This window comes from Engystomops pustulosus, chromosome 1 (genome assembly GCF_040894005.1).
Source record: "Engystomops pustulosus chromosome 1, aEngPut4.maternal, whole genome shotgun sequence".
Lineage (NCBI taxonomy): Eukaryota > Metazoa > Chordata > Amphibia > Anura > Leptodactylidae > Engystomops > Engystomops pustulosus.
Window position 1 is genome coordinate 196748628 of NC_092411.1, and position 27901 is coordinate 196776528.

Consider the following 27901-nt stretch of genomic DNA (forward strand, 5'->3'; position numbering starts at 1 on the left):
ACGGAGAACCCAATTAGCAGGTGAAAGTTTGGCGTTCAGATTAGAGCTCATTATCCTTGAATGTGTTGTCCCCTGTCTGTCTGTTTTGCTGTCTGTAAAATATTCAATTTGCAGTCTGTTTAAAGTACCATCTGTACAACAAAAAGGGCATTGCAGCACATATCTCTGTTGCTGTAATACACAGGGACAAGAACATTTCTAGCATTTCTACTTTTACATACAGGCAGTCCCCGGGTTACATACAAGATAGGGTCTGTAGGTTTGTTCTTAAGTTGAATTTGTATGTGAGTCGGAACTGTATATTTTATCATTGTAACCCCAGCCAGAACTTTTTTGGTCTCTGTGACAATTGGATTTTAAAAAATGTTGGGTTGTCATGAGAATCAATATTAACACTAAAGCTTCATTACAGACACATTTGATAACTATTACAACTGTTCATTGTAGCCTAGGACTAAAGTCCTAGCAGGTTGTTTTTGGCTCACACAATTGATTTTTGGCGCACTTGCGCCAACTTTCATGCGGCACAAATCGGGGGCAATCCGACTGATTTGGACTGAGCGCAGGATTTAAAATTCAAATTGTGTTGCAAGACATGCACTCACATACACCGGGAAGAAAATGGTGAACTCCGGTGGACCTCAGCGGGAAAGCGACACATGCAGGATATCGGATCTTGGTGGATCGCGCCGGACTTCATCCTTGTCGGACAGTCCGGATCGGGGATCCGGGGACCGGGTAAGTTAATGTGCCCCAATGTGTTTGCTAGCTCCCCCTAGTGATAAAACCAGAGAAGTGTGTTTGTTTTTTTACCAGTTCATCCTAAACATACTTTAAAAACTATAGCAGGCACAAATGAAAATTTTTGCTGCTCAAACTAGCACAAACGTTTGACACTAGTTTTGTTTGATTAGATTCACGTGGGGTTGCTGCTTTACCTTAACAATTTACTTTATATCTTCAAAACAGTAGCAGCACAAACAGAAATTTGAGCGTCACAAACCAGCACAAAAGTAGCACAATTGATTGGCACCAGTTTTGTTTGGCTTGGGTAATGTGGGGGGCTGGTTGACCTCTTACGACCTCTTGAAACTTTTATTCATATCTTGAGAACGATAGCGGCACAAACAAAAATTTCTGGTGCACAAACCAGCACAAACGTAGCACCAACGTTTGACACCTATTTTGTTAGATTTGAACAAGGTGGGAAGGCCAACTTCATTCAGGGCTGTATAGGTTATATACAGAGGCGCACCTGCCATGAGGCGAGTTGAGAATCTCGCCTCAGGCGGCGCGCCACCTGCTGGACGAGGGGGCGGCATTGTGCGCCCGGCCGTCCATGCCGCCACCCGCCAGTCTGCCTATGCTGCCGCTGGAACCCCCACCCGTGCTGCCGCCAACCGGACCTTGCTGCCGCCCGCCAGCCTGTCCTGCCGTCCACTTGACCGCCCTCCCAGGCTGACACCCCCCCCTGCATGGCGGCTAGCACATCCTCTTTCCCGCCAGCCGGCACATCCTTTTACCCGCTGGCCGCCACATCTTCCTGAGCACCTGTCTGCTCCGCTCCCTCTGTCCTGTTCATCTCCGCTCTCCCCCTCCTCCGCTCGGCTCCCCCCTCTCCTCCACTCCGCTCCACTCCGCTCCGCTCCCTCTGTCCGCTCTCCCCCTCCTCCGCTCAGCTCCCCCCTCTCCTCCACTCCGCTCCCTCTGTCCCGTTCATCTCCGCTCTCCCCCTCCTCTGCTCGGCTCCCCCCTCTCCTCCACTCCGCTCCGCTCCCTCTGTCCCGTTCATCTCCGCTCTCCCCCTCCTCCGCTCGGCTCCCCCCTCTCCTCCGCTCCGCTCCCTCTGTCCCTTTCATCTCCGCTTCCTCCGCTATGCTCCGCACCGCTCCCCCCCTCCTCTGCTCCGTCCTCCCCCTCTCCTCCACTCCGCTCCGCTCCCGGCCTCCTCTGCTCCGCTCCCCCCTTATCCGCGCCCCCCACGCTCCCCCGCTCCTGGAGAACCTTCCTGGAAAATAAAAGAAAATAAAGTAAGTTTATCTGTTTATATGTATGTGATGTGTGTATGTAATGTATATATATATATATATGTGTATATGTATGTGATGTGTCTATGTATGTGTGTATATGTGTATGTGTATATGTATGTCATGTGTGTATGTGATGTATATATGTATGTGTATATGTATGTGTATATGTTTGTGTACATGTATGTGATTTGTGTATGTAATGTGTATATGTATGTGATGTGTATATGTATGTATGTAATGTGTATGTGTATATGTATGTGATGTGTATATGTATGTATGTAATGTGTATGTGTATATGTATGTGATGTGTATGTGATGTGTATGTGATGTGTATATGTATGTGATGTGTATGTGTATATGTACGTGTTTATATGTGTATATATGTATTCCATATGCATTTTATACTACATGGTGGCACGTTGTATGCGGTTTATACTACATGGCGATACGCTGTATGTATTATATAGTACATGGTGATATTCTGTATGCATGTTATACTACATGGCGATACGCTGTATGTATTTTACACTACATGGCAATATTCTGTATGTATTTTTTACTACATGCCGATACGCTGTATGCATTTTATACTACATAGAGATATGCTGTATGCATTTTATATTACATGGGGGGGGGGTGCTGTATGCATTTTATACTACATGGGGGGACGCTGTATGTATTTTATACCACATGGCAATATTCTGTATGCATTTTATACCACATGGCGATACGCTGTATACATTTTATACTACATACTACATGGTGGTACGCTGTATGTATTTTATACTACATGGGGGGATGCTGTATGCATTTTATACTACATGGTGGTTCGCTCTATGCATTTAATACTACATGGCGGTATGCTGTATGCATTTAATACTACATGGCGGCACAACGTATGCATTTTATACTACATGGTGGTATGCTGTATGCATTTTATACTACATGGCGGCATGCTGTATGCATTAAATACTACAGGGCGATATGCTGTATGCATTTTATACTACATGGTACTCTGTATGCATTTTGCATTGCTTTATTTTCACACCAAACCAATATGATGGATCTGGTCCTGACACTCCCTGAAATATTACATATATGGGTGGGGGGGGGGGGCGTCTCTATATGGCTCGCCTCAGGCAGCAGACAGGCTTGGTACACCCCTGGTTATATATGCAGTATTTGGTACTGTAATAATCCACTGTGTCTGACATCTGTAGTACTAACATTTAACTGTGCATGCATGCCCTAACTAGAGCTCTAAGTTTGTTTGTAATTATTAGACCATAATTTAGAACATTATGGTGCAAGCACCATGACATAACTGTACTGCATGGTTCAGCAATATATTGGCTGCTGCAACTCTGTATATTATAGTAGTGTGAATAATGGTAAACTTAATCTTTATAAGATTGATTCAGCAATGACATTGATTCATCTGCAGCTGAAAATACATTGTTACCTAATTTGCAATGTTGTTTGTGTAAATTTATATTAGAGATCAAATATTGACTGTTTTCTGCTCAAGAGTTCAGTGATAGTTTAAGTGATAAATGATTTGCTTAGTTAGTGGGTAAGCAAATCATCGCTGTCAACTTTACCTTCTATTAGAAAAAAACACAGACTAAAAAGTATGCTAACAGTACTTTGTTATTCACATTTTTGGAATAAAAAATTCCATGCCTTTCCCTTCTATATATTATACCTTCATATACTATATATATATATATATATATATATATATATATATATATATTTACTTACAAGAACATTAGAACTGCCACTAGTGTTTTTTCATTGCAGAAAATGTACAATTTCCCTATGACGGTTGAAAATATTTTTTTTACTTTAATTTTTTTAATTTATAAAATAAAACGTACAAGTAACAACAGACCAAACAATGGGCCAATCAAATAAAACAATAATTAAAGCACCTTTGTAATGACCTGTCAAGCAACCAAAAGATGCAAATACTGTTAAGGTTATTTCAAAGCATCAGAAGAACACAATATTCCCTTAAAATGTAAGAAGAAGGGAAGGAGTGGAAGGGAAGAGAGGAGAGAGAGAAGTAAGAGAAAAAATTGGGGTTGGGAATGGGGTTGACACCATGTTTTCAATAATGTGTTACAGAAATCCTCAACCTGAATTTTATAGATCCTACCAATTTTAGAGAATATCAGAGCTGTAGCCCATTGCTCAATTTAATTCAACTATATCAGTGTCCTGTAGGGTACACACATGGGGTCATTCACTAAGGGCCCGATTCGCGTTTTCCCGACGTGTTACCCGAATATTTCCGATTTGCGCCGATTGTACCTGAATTGCCCCGGGTTTTTGGCGCACGCGATCGGAATTTGGCGCATCGGCGCCGGTATGCACGCGACGGAAATCGGGGGGGACGTGGCCAAACGAAAACCCGACGTATTCGGAAAAACCGCCGCATTTAAAAAAAAAATTGTGTCGCGAAAATTTCACTCACCTTCATCCTGGATAGGCCGGTGTATTTCGAGGCATTCCAGCGGACTTCAGCGCAGCAGCGCCACCTGGTGGACGTCGGAGGAACTGCTTTGATGAATCCCGACCGGACCCGAATCCAGTGCAGAGAACGCGCCGCTGGATCGCGAACGGACCGGGTAAGTAAATCTGCCCCACAGTGTTTTTCATTGTTTAAATGCAAAACACTGGGTGCTGGTTACCGATTGCATGCGTTTCAATGGAAGTGCATAATTGATCACTCTAAGCCCAGGGGCGGACTGGCCATTGTACCCACCGGGAATTTTCCTGGTGGGCCGGTTGGTCCTGGGCTGGTCTGGGCGCGGTCCGGAGCTGGTCCGGGGCCGGTCAACACTCCCTCCCTACAAATTTTAACATAATCTATAGTACCTGCATCGTACAATGCAGGTACTATTAATCAGTACACAGGCGCAGCGCCGCTGCTTCTGCGTCTGTGCATACATTCAGCTACACAGGTCACGCAACTGACGTCATTGCGCGACCTGTGTAGCGTGGAGGAGGCTGACACTTACCAGCTGTCAGGTCTCCTCCGTCCATGTAGCTCCGCGGCTTGGTGTAAGAGGCGTGGAGCAGTGACGTCACTATCCCGCTCCTCTACACCAAGCTACCAAAGACCGAGGGAAGACGGGAAGAAACCTGCGCCAAAGGGGTGAGTATTATGTTTTTTTTAAAAAAAATTATAGAATGGGGGCATTAATTATGTCTGGGGCGGGGGCATTGTTCTATCTATCTGGGGCTGGCAGGGGGCATTATTGTATATCTGGGGCTAGCAGGGGCATTAATTATATACCTGGGGCGGGGGGTGGGATTATTCTATATCTGCGGCTGGCAGGGGGCATTAATTATATGTCTGGGGCAGGGGGGGTATTATTCTATATCTGGGACTGGCAGGGGGCATTAATTATATGTCTGGAGTGGGGGGGGGGGGAATTGTTCTATATCTGGGGCTGGCAGGGGGCATTAATTATGTCTGGGGCGGGGGGGCATTAATTATATGGCGGGGCATTGTTCTATATATCTGGGGCTGGCAGGGGGCATTATTGTATATCTGGGGCTAGCAGGGGGCATTAATTATATGTCGGGCTGGGGGGATTATTCTATATCTGGGGCTGGCAGGGGGCATTAATTATATGTCTGGGGCGGGGGGGGATTATTCTATTTCTGGGGCTGGCAGGGAGCATTAATTATATGTCTGGAGTGGGGGGGGGAAATTGTTCTATATCTGGGGCTGGGAGGGGGCATTAATTATGTCTGGGGTGCCTGGGGCGGGGGGGCATTAATTATATGGCGGGGCATTGTTCTATCTATCTGGGGCTGGCAGGGAGCATTATTGTATATCTGGGGCTAGCAGGGGGCATTAATTATATGTCGGGCTGGGGGGATTATTCTATACCCGGGGCTGGCAGGGGGCATTAATTATATGTCTGGGACGGGAGGGGGGATTATTCTATTTCTGGGGCTGGCAGGGGGTATTGATTATATGTCTTAGGTGGGGGGCATTATTCTATATTTGGGGCTGGCAGGGGGCATTAATTATATGTCTGGGACGGGGGGGCATTATTCTATAACTGGGGCTAGCAGGGGGCATAAATTATATGTCTGGGGTGGGGGGGATTATTCTATATCTGGGGCTGGCAGGGGGCATTAATTATATGTCTAGGGCAGGGGGGCATTATTGGATATCTGCGGCTGGCAGGGGGCATTAATTCTATGTCTGGGGCGGGTTGGGGGAATTATTCTATGTCTGGGGCAGGCAGGGGGCATTATTCTATGTCTGGGGCAGGCAGGGGGCATAAATTCTATTTCTGGGGCAGGCTGGGGGCATAAACTCTATGTCTGGGGCAGGCTGGGGAAATTAATTCTATGTCTGGGGTAGGCTGGGACCATTTATTTTATGACTGGGTAGGCTAGGGCCATTAATTTTATGTCTGGGGCAGGCTGGGGGCATTATTATTACGCCTTGGTCATAGTAGGGGCTCTATCAATACTGGGGTGGGTGTGGGGGGTTAAGGAGGTTAAATGAGAGAAAGAAGAAATACATTACCCTTACCATTACAGTATGTTACATTATGGGGCACTATTTGTGTGGTACTAATATTTCAGGGGGCTCTATTACAGTATTTGGGGCACAGTATTGGTGGTAGCAGATAAAGGGACAGTTAAGGGACAACCGGAAAGTGCAGAACATAAGATGTCTGTGTGGTAAACTTTGCAGGAATGCTGTGTACCTGGAGGAAGAGACAAGGTGATGGTGGAACTAATGGAGAAGATGATGAACGAGTCCAATCCGAGGATACGTCACCTGATGTCACAGGATGTAATAGGTGAGGATCTCATGTGTTTTCTGTAGCTGTATATGATAAATACTGATTTTTTTCATGTTCACTTCTGTGTATATATGTAGTATTATAGTAGTTATATTCTGGTACATAGGGGGCAGTATTATAATTCTTGTACATAGGGAGCAGTATTATAATAGTTATATTCCTGTACATAGGGGGCAGTATTACAGTAGTTATATCCTTGTACATAGGGGGCAGTATTATGGAAGTTATTCTTGTACATAGGAGGCAGGTTTATCGGGTCATGTGTATGCATCATTTACTGATCAACAGGTCACATTCTTTGCGCATTAGATTCACTTACTAGTAAAAGATGTTCTTGTTTTGCATTAAGGCCATCTGCCAACAATTTGTCTGTAATAACCTCACCCACATTATCTGACCACACCCACTTGTTTTGACTCCACCCATAAAATGGGGCCACTTTTATAGCTTTTTCCAGGGCCATTTTAAATTCCCAGTCCGCCCCTGTCTAAGGGTGCTGTCACACGTCGCGTTTACTGCATGCGTTTAAAAACGCATTGCTACAGCTGAAGGGGTATTTCCCTAATTAAACAGCTGTTAACGCTTGCGTTTACAAAACGCAAGCGTTAACGCATTATTAACGCATGCGTTAACATCGCGGTTAACGCATGCGGTTGTTAACGCATTGTTAACGCATGCGTTAACCGCGATGTTAACGCATGCGTTTTGTAAACGCAAGCGTTAACAGCTGTTTAATTAGGGAAATATCCCTTCAGCTGTAGCAATGCGTTTTTAAACGCATGCAGTAAACGCGACGTGTGACAGCACCCTAAGCCCCATGCTTGGGTATTTGCATTTCACTTGTATACACAATACGAATGCCACATGTGCCACAAGTGTGTAGTCTATTATAAATGATTCCTATAGCCGGCCCTTTATTTAGTGTAATCGCTACCACCTGTCAGTGGTAGGTTTACAGGTTTGTAGTCTATTGTAATCACTATCCAGTGTCAGTTCTCCAATTAGTGTAATCATTATCCATTGTAAGTCCTACTAGTGTAATCAGTGCAACAACTCAAATGTATATGAGCCTAAGTAACACACAAATATTGATGAGAGCATGACACAAATATAAAAAGGCAGCCAACCCTCGACACAAATAGAAAGGAGTGACCAGCACATTACAGAAATATAAGGTGGTGACCAGCAGCGCATAACTCAAATATAAGGCGGCGACCAGCACTGCTTACACGATTATAAGGAGGCGATCAGCGTATTACACAAATATAAGGTGGTGACTAGAAGCACATAAGGAGGAGATAAATATATTACACAAATAAAAGGAGGAGATCAACACATTATACAAATATAAAAGGATGACCAGTGCATTACACAAATATAAGGAGGCAATCAGCGCATTATACAAATATAAAAAGGGAAACCAGTGTATCGTCCAAAAGTACACCTTTGGGCCCCTCCACATGAGTGAAAGGGTTAAAGTACACTAATGTCATTTTTGTACTGAATTGCACTGTTTGCAATTTGATAACACTGTTCCTATGTTATTATCATTGTATGTTATGTAAATTGGTTGTACCACTGTACGGTCCAAGCCCTGCTAGGTTGGGAGGTAGAACCTGTATATGTATATAAGTTACCTAATACTGTGAGTGTCAGAGCAGACATGTGCTCAGTTAGTATGGCTCAGTCAGTGAGTGTCTACTGAGACAGTGAGGTGATTGTCAGCAGGACACAGCAACAGGAGCTTTACAGCATGATCGGCTGCTATGGGGCCTGCACAGAGAGGGGCCTGCAGGCCGCACTATCTCTGCATCCAGGTAAAAGTAGTGGTGAAGACACTAGCCGTATAGCAGATACAGACGTAAGTATAAATTCCTGGTTGCATGCAGGGGCTCTGCATGCAACTAGACATGTTATACCTGCTGCTTGGTCAAATCAAGGATCCTTTTTCCATTGGAGCTGATGGTATTCTCCACACACTGCGGCCACACCCAAACTTTCTGTGCAACCTCTGTGTTCTAGGATGGACTGCAGTGTGAGAGCCTCCCTCTGTGTAATTCTGCCGTGAGGATTCAGACAGAGGAGAGAACACAGACACAGAGTAAGGACACACAGAAGACCCCTGTTGTACTCTGCCTCCAAGGTATGTGTGTACCTAACATTTGGCCCCTGTACTCTGCCCCCAGTGTGTGTATTCCATGTGACCTCTGTGCTATGGCCCCAGTGTGTGTATTTCATGTGACCCCTGTGCTATGGCCCCAGTCTGTGTATTTCATGTGACCCCTGTGCTATGCCCCCAGTCTGTGTATTTCATGTGACCCCTGTGCTATGCCCCCAGTCTGTGTATTCCATGTGGCCCCTGTCCTCTGCTCCAGTGTTTATTCCATGTGACCCCTGTGCTATGCCCCCAGTGTGTGTATTCCATGTGGCCCCTGTCCTCTGCTCCAGTGTGTATTCCATGTGGCCCCTGTCCTCTGCTCCAGTGTGTATTCCATGTGACCCCTGTTCTTTTCCCCCAGTGTGTGTATTCCATGTGACCCCTGCCTCTGCTCCAGTGTGTATTCCATGTGACCCCTGCCTCTGCTCCAGTGTGTATTCCATGAGGCCTCTGTGCTCTGCCCCCGGTGTGTATTTCATGTGGCCCCTATCCTCTACCCCCAGTGTGTATTCCATGTGGCCCATGTGCTGTGCCCCCTTGTTTGTGTATTCCATATGCCCTCTGTGCTCTGCCCCCAAGGTATATGTCTTCCATGTGGCCACAGCTGCTTTAGTGTGTCATTCTTCCATCATCATTCAGTTAAGCCCTCCCACTCTCCCCTGCTTTCTGACGGGAAAAACGGGAGGAGAGGGGAATGGTGAGTGTTGCTCACCCCTCGCCTCTCCATAGCGATCTGAGTGGCCACTCCACAAATCAGGGAAGGTATATAACCTGCCTTATCCTCTGCAGAGCTGCTGCATGGTTTAGATACAGTGCAGAGAAACACAATGGCCCAAATATATCATAAGTGAGGCAAACTGTCTTAGTGCAGGGTGCTGGGGGATTATTGAATACTGGCACATGGTCTTCCATTACATGGTGCCCCCTGCACTGCTGGGGAAGTGTGAACCATCTTTTTTTTGATGCACCTTTATAAATTTATCAAGCTGTCTGAAAGTCAGAATATTTCTAGTTGCCCATGACAACCAATCACAGCTCCCCTTTAAAATATTCATGAGCTTAGCTGTGATTGGTTGCCATGGGCAACTAGAAATATTCTGACTTTCAGACAGCTTGATAAATCTGCCCCAGAGTGTGCAACATTCTGTCGAGTAATAAATGTGTTGCAAAATCAGACTAAGCAGTAACACGCACTTTTAGGTGCACATTTTTTCTGTCTTGTCTGACACAGTACGGATGCAACACAAAACTGGCACAAGAACACTACTTATATAGATGTGTAAGTTCCAAGGTTGTTATTTTCAGTGCAAAGTAGGAAAATTGGCGCAATAATCGATCTGGGCCAATGTGTTCACCACACAGGGTCCCTGCATAATTCACATCTATGGTGGCCACGAGCTAGCTGCCGTCTTTGCGGCTAACTCACGGATGTGTTCACATGTTCCGTGCATTCAAATGAAACACATGTGATCTGTAAGAAGAACATGTTTTGCATTGTTTACATTCAAGAAGAAGCAACAACACATGTTGCTACTTTTCAAATGCAAGCATGTAGGACTAAACACTTTTGCTTCACAATTACGACACAATTCGCAACATTTGAGTTTTGCCTTAGTGTGAAATTATGTAAAGTGAAATTTTAGTGTTTTTGAATAAAATGTAATGTGTAGAATATTGTTGTATGTAATCATATACCTGTGCATGAAGTAATGGTATAGTAATTATTAAAATTACTAATATGATAACATCTATTCATTAATAGGTCGGTGGACACGAATCAGGTTACGTTCTTCATTTCTTGTTTTTTTTTTTTTAACATATTCAGCCTATAGACCCGGAAAGCTCAATGGCGTATATGCTGAACGTGTCCATAGAGTACAAAGGCAGGTAAAGGCCTTATTTTGACCTCTGTCTGCTCAATATCATCCAACAGGAAACACTGGGTGGAATAGTGTAGAAGACTACACTACTGCTTCCTGCTGGGAAAAAAAAGTTATAAGTTAAGCAGAATGTAATGATATGGTACCCATTCCCATAATCTGCTGAACGTATACTGTGGATGCTCCGTCACTGAAGTAACTCTTCAAATATGGTCAATAGAGAGACATCCCGAGCATAAGCAGCAGCAAATCACTGTCTGCTGCTAATGTTTACTCCTTCTAAAGGGGTAACTGTTTCCAATGGTGCTAAGTATATTGGCACATCACAATGTACACACTGGGAGGCCCCACACAAAAGTTTTCTATGGGGCCCAATCAATTCTAGTTATGCCTCTGCCCTAAGGGGTCTGATTGTTCAGTACTGTTGTACTGCAGTATGTTGTTAGAGTATTCCCTTTATTAATATGGATCATGACATGACAGCCCTGGGAGCCTCTAAAAGGCACCTGGCTGTTATGGCAATTGACCTACTGACCGTATAATGATGGCCACCTAACCTGCATGGAGAAGGCTCATCCTCATCTTACATGTACGTCTTTTGATGGTAAGAGGTTAAGTGTGAGATGGAAATGCCAGTAGGTTTTCTGGACTAATGAGCCCCAATAGAGCATTTATTTCTGTGACTTCGTTACAAATGATGGCACTTTTACAAATGAGTCTTTCCATCCCTTAAATTTTGAGCATTTTGTACAGCAGGCATTCTGTGATGTCCTGCACTGCACAAAAGCCCAATGCAAAGTAATTGTTGCTTTTTGACTCAAATTTTAATTTCTTAAAGGAAATCTACCATCAAAGTCCATCATGATAAACCAGGGACACTTAGGCTACATGCAACATGTGACTATCCGGTCGATGCCGACTGGGCACACATCCAGCACATGCAGAGTAGGAGGGGTGACCCCTCCCCTCTCCATAGAGATTCACGGCGCACAGCACAGTAACACAGGGGAAGATCTTTTCCCCATGTACGGAGCGATACCGTGCCCCACGTGTGTCATGCGGCCATTGCCGTCTATGGGGGATGTATGTATGGCAGCAAGCTTACGGCCTTACATACATCCCCCCGACGATCGTGTGCATGGGGCCTTACTCATAGATCCAGGCACTGTGACTGTGGTAATCTTCTTAAAATTATTATCCATGGCCTCCTTCTTCTAAAATCAACTTTTACAATTATGCTAAAAAGCCTGAAGGGCTACGCTAGCCACTCTGTGATCTGGCTTTACAGACAGTTACACTGTCTCACCCTGAATCCTGCTCCCTCAGCAGTGAGATTACTCGAGTAAGTGCTCACTACACAAGAGCTGAGGAAGCCAGGGGGAAGGGTGAGGCAGTTCAACAGTCTGTAAAGCCAGATCACAAAGGGGTTAGCATAGCTAGCCCCTTAGACTTATTGGCATAATTGTAAAAGTTTTGCATGGAATGAGGCCATGGATAACAAATGTAAGAAGATTACCACAGTCATGGTGCCTGGATTTGTGAGTAATGCCCTTTATCATGCTGGATTTTGATGCTTGATTTCCTTTAACTAGTTTTCTAAATTAAGGCCCACAATATACAGAAATCAAGTAAAGTATACATTGCAGCAACATATACTGTGTTAATCACAGTGCATAAAGCAATGTCACATAGTGTGCAAGTCATACATGGAACAATGTATTAGTGTTATTCAGAAAGCAAAAAACACCATATACAGGGCCACATCTGACATGAGGCGAAATGAGAATCTCACCTCAGACGGCAGATAAGCAAGCCCTGATGGGAGGGGCAGCTTGGGTGAATGAAATGTGGGTGATTGCGCCCATTGCCGCCCAAATCACCCACCATGAAATTAATTAGGTCTGTTTCTTTAAGAACATGGACAAGATTAATATACAGTGTGGCGCAGGCCTTTTTAGTTGCGCCGCTGTGTTGATCTAAAGCACTCAGGCGGCGTGTGATGATGTCACCTGCATCCCTGCACAGAGCATTCAGTGGGAGAAGAGGAGACAACTGAGGCTGCATGGGAGAATAACTGGAGGTAAGTAGCTGATTTATTATTTTTATTTCTGGCGGAGGCTGTGTATGTATTGGGGTAGGCTGTGTATACTTGTGGGGGGGGAGGCTGTGTGTGTATACAGGTGGATGCTGTGTATACTTGGGGTGGGTTGTGTATATACAGAAGGAGGCTGCATATATACAGAGGGAGGCTGTGTATATACTGGGGGAGGCTGTGTATACTTGGGAAGGGGTTTGTTGTGTATACAGGGGGGAGGCTGTGTATACTTAGGAAGGGGATGTTGTATATACAGGGGGAGGCTGTGTATAGTGTATATACTAGGGGAGGCTGTGCATATACTGGGGGAGTTTGTGTATCTAATGCAGGGGCAAGCTGTGTATCTAATACTGGGGGAGGCTGTGTATATATTGTGGGTGGAGTCTGTGTATATATTACTGGGGAAGCTGTGTATATATTGCTGGGGGGGGGCTGTGTATATACTGGGGAGGCTGTGTATAGTGGGCGAGGTTGTGTATACTGGGGGAGGCTGTATGCCTTATTGCAGGTGGCTGTGTGTAGTGGGTACTACTGGGGGTGGAGTGGCCCTGCATACTGTCAATGGGGGGGGGGGGTCTATATATAGGAGCTGGAATTTAATTAAACTGCGTGGCCTTGTATAGATTACTGTATAATTTAATTTGGAAGTATGTATATGGGGGCTGTCATGAATAAATAAAATGGGTGAGTATATAAATTAGCTGGGTGCTGTAGTTCAGGGCATGTGGTATATAATTGTAGGTACTGTACGTGCTATAATTTATTCGGGGGACTATATAAAGGATGTTTTATGTGCAGAATAGTGTATAATTTATATTAAGGAACACAATCCATTATAGTGTAAGTAACTGTATTTTTTGGGGGGTGCTGTGTGGAGTTATGCTGCATGTAGCTGAAGACTTCACTTTGACAGTGAAATCAGCAGAGTCTGACTTTATGTTTCATATTTGTCGGCAAAGTTTACACCTGAAAATATACCAGTATTGTGGTTTGTAGCATCACAATCCGCTTTCCCCAAATCATGCCTTTTGCCCATTTCATTTAGCAAATCCCCCTCATTGTGTGTACGATTTGTCACAAAGAGTTTCATTAACCCAGCCATGTCCTTCAATACATGTGTTCTTATGTCTGTCTGTGCCAATGACACAAAGTTCTTCAACAAGGTCAGCCAAAGGCTGTTATCTTGTCACCACCAAGTAAATGTGAACAATTTAATGCGAACTGTATCTTGCAGTGAAGGTTCACCTGTGATATATAATACAGGCAGTCCCCTGGTTACATACAAGATAGGGTCTGTAGGTTTGTTCTTAAGTTGAATTTGTATGCAAGTCGGAGCTGTATATTTTATCATTGTAATCCCATCCAGAACTTTTTTGGTCTCTGTGACAATTGGATTTTAAAAAATGTTGGGTTGTCATGAGAATCAATATTAACACTAAAGCTTCATTACAGACACATTTGATAACTATTACAGCTGATCATTGTAGCCTAGGAATAAAGTACAATAAATTACCAATATCCAGAGGTCCATTTGTAACTAGGGGTCGTATGTAAGTCGAGTGTTCTTAAGTAGGGGACCGCCTGTATGTACTTATGAGAATCAGGCTAAGATATTTGGGAGCATTCATTATTTTTGGTGCTCTGTATTTTTTTTTTTTTTGTGCCCAAATTTAACAGTTATTTGCAATGTGATGTTATATTGTGGTGCATGGCCTTAAAGTACAGTCATGGCCAAAAGTTTGGGGAATGACTTTTACAAAGTCTACTGCATCAGGTTTTATAATGGCAATTTGCATATACTCCAGAATGTTATAAAGAGTGATAAGCTTAACCGCAATTAATTGCAAAGTCAATATTTGCCTAGAAAATGAACTTTTTCCGCCAAAACACATTGCAACTTCATTGCAGGCCTGCCTTAAAAGGAGCAGCTAACATCGTTTCAGTGATTGCGCCAGTAACACAGGTGTGGGTGTTGATGAGGACAGGGCTGGTGATCAATCTGTCATGATTAAGTAAGAATCACACCACTGGATACTTTAAAAGGAGGCTGGTGCTTGGCATCATTGTTTCTCTTCTGTTTACCATGGTTATCTCTAAAGAAACACATGCAGTCATCATTGCACTGCACAAAACTGGCCTAACAGGGAAGAGTATCACAGCTAGAAAGATTGCACCTCAGTCAACAATCTATCGCATCATCAAGGAATTCAAGGAGAGAGGTTCTGTTGTTGCCAAAAAGGCTCCAGGGTGCCCAAGAAGGACCCACCAGGACCATCTCTTAAAAGTGTTTCAGCTCCAGGATCGGGCTACCAGCAGTGCAGAGCTTGCTCAGGAATGGCAGCAGGCAGGTGTGAGTGCATCTGCACGCACTGTGAGGCGGAGACTCTTGGAGTAAGGCCTGGTGTCAAGGAGGGCAGCAAAGAAGCCACTTCTCACCAGAAAAAACATCAGGGAAAGACTGATATTCTGCAAAAGGTACAGGAAGTGGACAGCTGAGGACTGGGGTTAAGTCATTTTCTCTGATGAATCCCCTTTCCGATTGTTTGGAACATCTGGAAAACTGATTGTGCGGAGAAGACAAAGTGAGCGATATCACCAGTCTTGTCTCATGCCAACTGTAAAGCATCCTGCAACCATTTATGTGTGGAGTTGCTTCTCAGCCAAGGGAATCGGTTCTCTCACAGTCTTGCCTAAAATCACATCCATGAATAATGAATGGTACCAGAATGCCCTCCAAGAGCAACTTCTCCCAACTGTCCAAGAGCAGTTTGGTGATCAACAATGCCTTTTCTAGCATAATGGAGCACCTTGCCATAAAGCAAACGTGATAACTAGAGATGAGCGAGCACTAAAATGCTTGGGTACTCGTTATTCGAGACGAACTTTTCCCGATGCTCGAGTGCTCGTCTCGAATAACGAGCCCCATTGAAGTCAATGGGAGACTCGAGCATTTTTCAAGGGGACCAAGGCTCTGCACAGGGAAGCTTGGCCAAACACCTGGAAACCTCAGAAAAGGATGGAAACACCACGGAAATGGACAGGAAACAGCAGGGGCAGCATGCATGGATGCCTCTGAGGCTGCTTAAACGCACCATTATGCCAAAATTATGGGCAACAGCATGGCCATGACAGAGTGACAGAATGAAGCTAGATAGCATCTAAAACATCCAATAATTGACCCTGACACTATAGGGGACGGCATGCAGAGGCAGCGGCAGCAGCGGCAGGCTAGAGAGTGTCTTGGCAACATACCCCAAATGGACTCAGGCTTAAAACCAATGGGTGGCAGAGAGGAACCAAAGGAGGTGAGCAAGAAGCGCTCAAATAATATCGGTAAATGATAAAAGTTTGCCAGTATATTTTGTGGATTACACAGCAGGGTGGCGACAAAGTTAACAAGTTTGTTGTGGAAGCCATGAAAACAACCCAAAATTCTGCCTGACACAGCTCGTTTGATAAGGGGACCATGTATGCCTACAGTTCATGCCAGTCGCTGCACTGGCTGCCAGTCTCCTTTCGAATACAGTTTAAAATAATAACCCTCATCCATAAAGCTCTGTATAATGCTGCACCCCCTTACCTCTCCTCTCTTATCTCAGTCTATCGCCCAACCCGTGCTCTTAGATCCGCCAGTGATCTTAGATTAACCTCTACCCTAGTGCGGACCTCCCACTCGCGTCTCCAAGACTTCTCTAGAGCTGCACCAATTCTATGGAATGCTCTGCCCCGGACTATCAGACTAATACCTAACCTCCAAAGTTTCAAACGTGCTCTTAAAACCCATTTCTTTAGGCAAGCCTATAACACTCATTAACTGCATGAAGTTTTAACTCTTCTACTAACCCGTCCTGTGTCGTCCTCCCATCTGTTATCCAGCAACCAACAGGCACCAGACTTCTCTGCAGTCCCATTCACCCTGGACCTGGTATATAAGATGACGGCTGAGTGGTTCAAGCGGCAGCAATTCCATTTATTATATTTTGTTCTATTCCCTAAGAAGAATGGCTTGACCATTAAATATTCTTTTACCTCGTGTTACCCCATCATCTTCATAAACCGTAAGCTCTGGCGAGCAGGCACCTCACTCCTGTTGTTCCATACAAATGTTGTGCTCTGTTACATTACATTTGTATTTGTTTCCTATGATTTGTAAAGTGCTACGGAATATGATGGCGCTATATAAATAAAGATTATTATTATTATTATTATTATGGAGGCAGTGAACTAGTAGTAGATTAAAGGTGCTGCAGTTAAAACTATGTTAGTTGGATCTTGGGATGGAGCTGGCGCTCCGCTTCCAGGCGAGCTTTCGCCAAACCAAGCCCCTGTCTCTAGGCTACTCCCCAAACAGCACTTCTAAGAACCTTTTGTATAAGATCAAGTGTAGTAGCGTTCTTATAAGTTTGGGATATGGCGGGTGAGGGGAATGTAAACAGATGCGCAAGAAGCACTGAAATAATATCGGTAAATGATAAAAGTTTGCCAGTATATTTTGTGGATTACACAGCAGGGTGGCGACAAAGTTAACAAGTTTGATGTGGAATGCCCTGTAATAGTTCTTGGGCGGTGTGCCTTTTATCGCCTAGGCTCAGCAGTTTGAGCACCGCCTGCTGTCGCTTCGCGACGGCACTGCTGCTGTGCCTAGAGCTACCGACTGATGGCGCCATGCCCACGGATGGTAATTCGGAGGAGGAGGAGGTGGAGGAGGGGTGGGAGGAGGAGGAGGTATAGTAGGCCTTTGAGACCTGGACCGAGGTAGGCCCCGCAATCCTCTGCGTCGGCAGTATATGACCAGCCCCATGGTCAGACTCGGTCCCAGCCTCCACCAAGTTAAGTGTAGTAGCGTTCTTATAAGTTTGGGATATGGCGGGTGAGGGGAATGTAAACAGATGCGCAAGAAGCGCTGAAATAATATCCGTAAATGGTAAAAGTTTGCCAGTATATTTTGTGGATTACACAGCAGGGTGGCGACAAAGTTAACAACTTTGATGTGGAATCCATGAAAACAACCCAAATTTCTGCCTGACACACCTCGTTTGATAAGGGGACGATGTATGGAGGCAGCTATATGGACGACTTTTGGAGGTAGCAATGGAGACAACGTGTGGAGGCTGCTATGGAGACAATTTAATTTGGATAGTGCCTGTATGTGGCAGTCCAAAAAAGTTTTCAAACCAGAGGAGCAGGTAGGTGGCCCTCCAGAAAAATGAAATAGATTGAGTGCCTGTATGTGGCAGTCCAAAAAAGTTTTCAAACCAGAGGAGCAGGTAGGTGGCCCTCCAGAAAAATGAAATAGATTGAGTGCCTGTATGTGGCAGTCCAAAAAAGTTTTCAAACCAGAGGAGCAGGTAGGTGGCCCTCCAGAAAAATTGAATAGATTGAGTGCCTGTATGTGGCAGTCCAAAAAATTGTTTAAAACAGAGGACCGGGTAGGTGGCCCTCCAGAAAAATTAAATGCATAAAGTACTATAGCTAGAGCCAGTGGGCCCTGTCAAAAAATAGCCAGTTTCCTCTGCTTTAGTGTACAAAGAGGAGGAGAAGGAGGAAAATGAGGAGGAGGAGTGCATAAATTATTCAGGTTGAGCTTCCTTCACCCGGTGGAGATTGGAAATTATGAGAAATCCAGGCTTTATTCATCTTAATAAGCGTCAGCCTGTCAGCGCTGTCAGTCGACAGGCATGTACGCTTATCGGTGATGATGCCACCAGCTGCACTGAAAACCCGCTCGGACAACACGCTAGCGGCAGGGCAGGCAAGAACCTCCAAGGCGTACAGCGCCAGTTCGTGCCACATGTCCAGCTTTGAAACCCAGTAGTTGTAGGGAGCTGTGTGATCATTTAGGACGATGGTATGGTCAGCTACGTACTCCCTCACCATCTTTCTGTAAAGATCAGCCCTACTCTGCCGAGACTGGGGACAGGTGACAGTGTCTTGCTGGGGTGACATAAAGCTGGCAAAAGCCTTGTAAAGCGTACCCTTGCCAGTGCTGGAAAAGCTACCTGCTCGCCTACTCTCCCTCGCTACTTGTCCCGCAGAACTACGCACTCTGCTGCTAGCGCTGTCAGAAGGGAAATAGTGTTTCAGCTTGTGCACCAGGGCCTGCTGGTATTCATGCATTCTCACACTCCTTTCCTCTCCAGGGATGAGAGTGGAAAGATTTTGCTTGTACCGTGGGTCCAGGAGAGTGAATACACAGTAATCGGTGCTGGAATAAATTCTTTGAACGTGAGGGTCACGGGATAGGCAGCCTAGCATGAAATCTGCCATATGCGCCAGAGTACTAACGCGCAAGAATTCACTCCCCTCACTGGCCTGACTGTCCATTTCCTCCTCCTCCAACTCCTCCAACTCCTCTTCTTCTGCCCATACACGCTGAACAGTGAAGGACTGAACAATGGTCCCCTCTTGTGTCTCGCCAACATTCTCCTCCTCTTCCTCCTCATCCTCCTCCACCTCCACCTCCTCCGATATGCGCTGAGAAACAGACCTAAGGGTGCTTTGGCTATCAACAAGGGAATCTTCTTCCCCTGTCTCTTGTGACGAGCGCAAAGCTTCCGACTTCATGCTGATCAGAGAGTTTTTCAACAGGCCAAGCAGCGGGATGGTGAGGCTGATGATGGCGGCATCGCCACTGACCATCTGTGTTGACTCCTCGAAGTTACTCAGCACCTGACAGATATCAGACATCCACGTCCACTCCTCATTGTAGACTTGAGGAAGCTGACTGACCTGACTACCAGTTCTGGTGGAAGTTGACATCTGGCAGTCTACAATCGCTCTGCGCTGCTGGTAAACTCTGGATAACATGGTTAATGTTGAATTCCACCTCGTGGGCACGTCGCACAACAGTCGGTGAGCGGGCAGTTGGAGGCAGCGCTGCGCTGCCCTGAGAGTGGCAGCATCTGTGCTGGACTTCCTGAAATGCGCACAGATGCGGCGCACCTTTGTGAGCAAATCAGACAGATTGGGGTATGTCTTGAGGAAACGCTGAACTATGAGATTTAACACATGGGCCAGGCATGGCACATGTGTCAGTCTGCCGAGTTGCAGAGCCGCCACCAGGTTACGGCCGTTGTCACACAGAACCATGCCTGGCTTCAGGTTCAGCGGTGCCAGCCACAGATCAGTCTGCGCCGTGATGCCCTGTAATAGTTCTTGGGCGGTGTGCCTTTTATCGCCTAGGCTCAGCAGTTTGAGCACCGCCTGCTGTCGCTTAGCGACGGCACTGCTGCTGTGCCTAGAGCTAGCGACTGAAGGCGCCATGCCCACGGATGGTAGTTCGGAGGAGGAGGGGTGGGAGGAGGAGGAGGCATAGTAGGCCTGAAAGACCTGGACCGAGGTAGGCCCCTATCCTCGGCGTCGGCAGTATATGACCAGCCGCAGGGTCAGACTCGGTCCCAGCCTCCACCAAGTTAACCCAATGTGCCGTCAGCGATATATAGTGGCCCTGCCCGGCAGCACTCGTCCACGTGTCCGTGGTCAGGTGGACCTTGTCAGAAACGGCGTTGGTCAGGGCACGGATGATGTTGTCTGACACGTGCTGCTGCAGGGCTGGGACGGCACATCGGGAAAAGTAGTGGCGGCTGGGGACTGAATACCGAGGGGCGGCCGCCGCCATGAGGTTGCGAACGGCCTCGGTCTCTACTAGCCTATAGGGCAGCATCTCCAGGCTAAGCAATCTGGAGATGTGGACATTAAGGGCTTGGGCGTGCGGGTGGGTTGCACTATATTTCCGTTTCCGCTCCAGCGTCTGGGGTATGGAGAGCTGAACGCTGGTGGATGCTGTGGAGGATCGTGGAGGCGACGATGGGGTTTTTGTGCCAGGGTCCTGGGCAGGGGGCTGACTATCAGCTGACACAGGGCAAGGAGCAGTGGTGTGCACGGCCGGAGGTGAACGGGCTTGGTGCCACTGAGTGGGGTGTTTAGCATTCATATGCCTGCGCATACTGGTGGTAGTTAAGCTAGTAGTGGTGGAACCCCTGCTGATCCTGGTTTGGCAAAGGTTGCACACCACAGTCCGTCGGTCATCCGGTGTTTCCTTAAAGAACCTCCAGACTTCTGAAAATCTAGCCCTCGCCGCGGGAGCCCTCGCCATGGGAGCTTCACTACGTGACACATTTGGCGCTGATGCACCTGCTCTGGCCCTGCCTCTCCGTCTGGCCCCACCACTGCCTCTTCCAACCTGTTCTGGTCGAGGACTCTCCTCCGTCTCAGAAGCACTGTGTTCACCCGGCCTCTCAACCCAGCTTGGGTCTGTCACCTCATCATCCTCCGATCCCTCAGTCTGCTCCCCCCTCGGACTTCCTGCCCTGACAACAACTTCACCACTGTCTGACAACCGTCTCTCCTCATCGTCGGACACCTCTTTACACACTTCTTCCACTACGTCAAGAAGGTCATCATCACCCACAGACTGCGACTGGTGGAAAACCTGGGCATCGGAAAATTGCTCAGCAGCAACCGGACAAGTGGTTTGTGACTGTGGGAAGGGTCCAGAAAACAGTTCCTCAGAGTATGCCGGTTCAAATGCCAAATTTTCCTGGGAGGGGGCAGACTGGGGGGGAGGAGGCTGAGGTGCAGGAGCTGGAGGAGTGCCGATTTCGGTGACATGGGTGGACTGCGTGGAACACTGACTGGTGGACAAATTGCTCGAAGCATTGTCGGCAATCCACAACATCACCTGTTCGCACTGTTCTGGCCTCAACAGTGCTCTACCACGAGTCCCAGTAACTTCAGACATGAACCTAGGGAGTGTAGCTCTGCGGCGTTCCCCTGCTCCCTCATCAGCAGGTGGTGTCTCACCCCGCCCAGGACCACGGCCTCTGACCCCTGCAGTAGTTGGACGCCCACGTCCCCGCCCTCGTCCTCTACCCCTAGCCCTCGGGTTAAACATTTTGAAAATGAAAGTTATAACTTTAATTTTTTTTTAACTTTTTTTTGTGTTTTTTTGTGGTTTTTTTTTTTTTTGTGTTTTTTAGTTTTTAAAACCAAACGATGCTATCCTATTGCTATGGCTATTTTCTAGCCAAGTATGAAAGCACACTGCTATGCCAGATGAGATGACGCTGAGTTACGAAAAAATAAACGTAAAATAAAAAGTAAATGGCAGACTGTGCCTAATTGAAATCAAACCCCTAATAAATTTTCCCACTTCGGTCTTTGCGATGGATATCTGCGTCACTAAGCGCTAAACACAACGGTAGCAAGTCTCACTACAAATTCCTCACAATATGGTAGTAGATGCACTACAGCAAGGACAGCCACCAGCAGATCAACCAGAAATAAAATATATATAACGCTATTGTAGGCCTAAGTAAGCCGTTTGGATTCTCCTATGGCTATTTTCTAGCCAAGTATGAAAGCACACTGCTATGCCAGATGAGATGACGCTGAGTTACGAAAAAATAAACGTAAAATAAAAAGTAAATGGCAGACTGTGCCTAATTGAAATCAAACCCCTAATAAATTTTCCCACTTCGGTCTTTGCGATGGATATCTGCGTCACTAAGCGCTAAACACAACGGTAGCAAGTCTCACTACAAATTCCTCACAATATGGTAGTAGATGCACTACAGCAAGGACAGCCACCAGCAGATCAACCAGAAATAAAATATATATAACGCTATTGTAGGCCTAAGTAAGCCGTTTGGATTCTCCTATGGCTATTTTCTAGCCAAGTATGAAAGCACACTGCTATGCCAGATGAGATGACGCTGAGTTATTAAAAAAATAAACGTAAAATAAAAAGAAACTGGCAGACTGTGCCTAATTGAAATCAAACCCCTAATAAATTTTCCCACTTTGGTGTTTGAGGTGGATATGTGTGTCACTAAGAGCTAAACACAACGGTAGCAAGTCCCCCTGCAAATTCCTCACAATATGGTACTAGCTGCAAATAAAAAAAAAAAATGTATAACGTTATTGTAGCCCTAAGAAGGGCTGTTGGGTTCTTGTAGAATCACTCCTGCCTAACACTATTCTAATTGAACAGCCTAACGCTATCCCTGCAGCAGCAGCAGCAGCTCTCTCCCTAGCGGCATCCAGACACAGAATGATCCGAGCAGCGCAGGCAGGGGCTAGTCTATTCCAGGGTCACCTGATCTGGCCAGCCAACCACTGCTATCGACGTGTAAGGGTACCACGTCATGCTGGGTGGAGTGCAGAGTCTCCTGGCTTGTGATTGGCTCTGTTTCTGGCCGCCAAAAAGCAAAACGGCGGGAGATGCCATTTTCTCGAGCGGGCGAAGTATTCGTCCGAGCAACGAGCAGTTTCAAGTATGCTAATGCTCGAACGAGCATCAAGCTCGGACGAGTATGTTCGCTCATCTCTAGTGATAACTAAATGGCACAGGGAACAAAACTGAGATTTTGGGTCCATGGCCTGGAAACTCCCCAGATCTTAATCCCATTGAGAACTTGTGGTCAATCATCAAGAGTCACGTGGACAAACAAAAACCATCATGTGACAAAATGCAAGCATTGATTGTGCAAGAATGGACTGCTATCAGTTAGGAGTTGGTCCAGAAGTTGATTGAGAGCTGCCAGGGAGAATTGCAGAGGTCATGAAGAAGAATGGTCAACAATACAAATATTGACTTGCTGCGTTAACTCATTCTAACTGACAATAAAAGCTTTTGTTACTCATAATATGATTGCACTTGTATTTCTGTATGTGATAAAAACATCTGACAACCACACATAAAAACCAGAGGGCAACAGATCATGTGAAGATATAATATTTGTGTCATTCTCAAAACTTTTGGCCATGAGTGTACAACTGTAAAGTATGGCTAAAATTGGGCACAAAAAAAACAAAACACAGGGCACATTTACACCTTTACACATATGTATGTATGTATTCACTGTCAGCCAGTGTTCTTTTCCCAGGGGGTGTCATAGGCCACAGATATGCAGCCAAGTAGCTGCTAACCACAAGTAGACAGTACAAAGTTAGGATGAGTGATACCTAGTCCTACTGTTCTGCTCTCCCCTTCCCCAAATTTTCTTATCTTATGTGAGAGATAACATATTTCTTTCCAGACACCATCTTATGCACCCAGACGCCATCTTGTTCACTGCCAGCCATCTCATGATTCAGACGCCATCTTGTGTAATCTGCCTACTGGTAGTTTTGTCATTGGTGCTGTTTTCTTCTTTCTTCTTCTCTGAAGGTCATGTTTTGACTATTAGGGGCCTTCATAGTACATTTGACCCTGTTTCCCTTGAGAATAGGCTTGTTTGAAGAAACGAAACCTAGAGTTCATTTGGGAAAAGCACTTAATGGGGGTTTCTGGGAGTTCCTCAAAGTATATCCTAGCTACAATATAGCATTTCAGTATTTTATCACCTTTCACACCATCTGCAAAGCATTTCTGTTTTCTATAGACACGGCTACGTGCCCTGAATAAAATGTGATTGAGTAAAGCTTATGACCAGGTGTCTGTGTCTTTTCATGCTGCTTATCCCAGTGCTGGGAACAAAGACCTATATTTGGCAATCACCTTACAATTTAGGGAGGGTTGTTGGAGCCCTGGATAAAAATCTCAAACAGGAGCTGGTGGTTCACAGTATCAAACATTGTGCATTCCAAAAGAATGAGGAAAGAATAGTCACCTTTGAATTTAGCAATGAGCAGATCATTGAAGACTTTAGAGAGAGCAGGTCCAGTGGAATACATAGCATGTAAACCGGATTGTAGGGGGTCATGATGGAGTTAGCACAGAGATAGCTGATAAGTCGAGAATAAACCAGGTGCTCGTTACTGATCACGTGTTTCACTGGAAAACGTATGAGATCAAACTGAGGCGAGGCCTGTCCTAGTATCACTTGTGAATATGTCCCAAGAAATGTGCCCCACACAGTTACCCCCAGTAATACCACCCATACAGCCACCCAGTAATGTCCCGCACACAACACCCCCTAGTTTGTCCCCCACACAGCCTCCCAGTAATGTCATCACACATCCCACAGTAATGTCCCCACAAAGTCCCCCAGTAATGTGCCCACACAGCCCCCCCAAAAATGTCCTCCACACAGACCCCCAGTAATGTCCCCCGCACAGCCCCCCAGTAAGTAATGGGCCCACACAGCCCCTCAGTGAGTTATGTGCCCACACAGAACCCCAGAAAGTAATGTGCCCACACAGTCCCCCCCCCCCCCCAGTAAGTAATGTGCCCACACAGCCACCCCCGTAAAGCATTATAAATGCATGCAGTATGAAATGCTGTATTTTTGTTAATATGAATATGATATAATATGAATGAATAACAGAATGTGTTATTTTGTTATCCTGAGTATTATGGTGTTAACCCTGTGATCACAAGCCACCATCTTGGCAGGGCTAGTCCCTTCCCATGATGTCATTGGGGAGCAACGATCTGTTGCCATGACATGCTATGCCAGGGGCACATTGTAATAGATGATATGTAAAATCCCAATATACTGCCATACTGGAGTATGGAAGTACATGGTAAGATCATTCAGACAACCTCTGGTTAAAGTACCCTAGGGGGTCTGAAAAATAGTAAAGAAAAAAAAAGTTTACATTTAAGAAACCTAATAATTCAAATCACCCCCCTTTTCGTAGAACTGATTTAAAATAAATAAACAGTAAAAATCGTAAACATGTTAGATATCAAGGTGCCCTCAAAATATCATAAATGTAATTCCAGGAGAAAAGAGGAGAGAAACCAGTTCTTTCAATCCAGCTCTGAAGGATGCACCAGGAAATAAAATTTTCAGATATCACATATCCTTATTCATGACTGTCATGATTCAGTCATGAATAAGGATATGTGATATCTGAAACGTGTAGACTGTCTTGCTGTGCTGTATGTATCCTGTGGCAACCATGCGTTTTTTAATTCAAGAATAAAGTGTTGAAAAATTTTATTTTTCAACCTTCAAAGCTGGATTGAAAGAATTGGTTTCTCTCCTCTTTTCTCCTGAAATGTTGGTGCTCCTAAGGCTGGTGCCACACGTACCGCTTTGTCTACGTTTGCAAACGCAGACAAAGCTGCACCCACCGGGGCAGGCAGCGGCCCGATCGCATTGGCGTTTCTATGGAAACGCCTGCGATCAGGAACTAGGCGCCTGTGTTTTGGGTTAATTTAATGCGAAACACCGGCACTCGTTCCCGATTGCAGGCATTTCCATAGAAACGCTGATGCGATCGGGCCCGCGGCCCACCCCGGTGAGTGCAGCTTTGTCTGCGTTTGCATTTGCACCAGCCTAAGCCATATCCGTGCTTGGACGATCCCAGGTGCTACGAGCCATATCATCAGGATGAGCTGACTACAATCTTCTCTTTGGTTTATAAATGTATTGCTGGCGCTGAACCCTGTAACAGAAAATATTGCCCAAAAGTTTAAAAGACCACTTTATTGCCATTTTACAATGTCTAAAAATTGAAATAAAAATTGTTCAAAAGGTTGTACAGTCCTCAAAATGATAGCAAAGAAAATAACAGCTCATCACGCAAAAAGTGACATGTCACACCAAAGTATGAAAAAGTTATTAGCATCAGAAGATGACAAAACAAAGATTTTTTTTCATACAGAAAGTTTTAATTTTTTTAAACTGTTTTAGACAAAATAGCACCTACATAAATTTAGTATCCCCGTGATCATTCTGACCCAAAAAATTAAGGAGACATGTAATTATGGGCACACAGTAAAAGCCTTTAAAACCAAGCCCACAAGAAAATGGCACCAATTTCACTGCATTTGGATTTTTTTCCTGAATCCAAGTACACAGAATGAATATTTAATACCATAATATTTTTCCTGTTTCCCAGTACATGGCATGGAATATTAAATCCCCTCATTGCAAAGTGCAGTTTGTTTCACACAAAAAACACGCCCTTATACAACTCTTTTCATGGAAAAATAAAAAATTTATAGCTTTTTGAATGCGGGGAGTGAAAAATGAAAACGCAAAATCATAAAAGGGGCACAGCATTAGGAGATTAACCATGGGGAATGCAACAGACCTCATACACAATAGCCCACAATTATTATAGTGTTTCCGACAGTTTTCTGTCTGACTTTGCACTGAAAAGATACAAAATGCTTGCACAAGTATTTAAAGGAAACCTTCCATTTGATTTGATGCATTATGAAGCAAACATATCTTGAGAATGCCGTAGCTACACTGATGCAGAAGCATATCTTGTTTAATCCCTGTGCTGAGTGGTTTTGCTGAAATTTTCATAATGAAGCTCTGTCGCTTCTGTGCCTGGGCCCAGCGGTTTTCCTATTACATTAATTATGCGCTGCACCAATGGATGATGCAATCACTCTTCTCCCTGCCAGGCATAATCAATCAATAATCAATTGCTGCCCCATCACTCACCTGCTGTGCATGGGTGATCCAGTTCAGGTTGATTAGTCCTGTCTTAGCTTGTGTGTAATGTGGATCCTGCTTTCCCAAGGTCCAATTTTATAATAGTTTTTTTCAGCAAAACCACTCAACTCAGAGATTAAACAAGATATGATTCTGCACCAGTGTAGCTACAGTATTCTCAAGGTATGTTTGCTTCATAATGCATCAAATCAAATGGTAGATATTCTTTAAGAAGTGTTTGTGCCAGTTTTGTGTTGTGGCTGCACTGTGTCCGACAAGGCAGAAAAAATGTGCACCAAAAGGGGTTTGTTAGTGCTTACTCAGAGTTTGCAGCACATTAATTACTGACGTAATTGTTACTGACAACAATTCTGTCTGCATCATAATTCTGCAAAGTGAACTAAGTGCAGTACAAAAAAGGTTGCTAACTTCTAGATCAGTGCAGGGGGCGCCAGATTAATGAAGACTGTGCGCCAGTTTTGATGAATGTGGAGCACCCTGCATATAGACAAACTGCACATAGTACAGACTAGTTTTGATAATTGTGGGCCAGTA

General features: G+C 45.2%; 1 long non-coding RNA gene across 1 annotated transcript in view; it reads left to right on the plus strand.

Moving 5' to 3' along the window:
* The first annotated feature begins 6796 nt into the window (after positions 1 to 6796).
* The window catches only part of LOC140103306 (uncharacterized), a 54403-nt gene continuing 33298 nt past the window's right edge, over positions 6797 to 27901 (plus strand). The window contains exons 1-2 of the long non-coding RNA XR_011850120.1: positions 6797 to 6868; positions 8894 to 9014. This is a non-coding gene — a long non-coding RNA (uncharacterized lncRNA). The remainder of the gene's footprint in view (positions 6869 to 8893; positions 9015 to 27901) is intronic.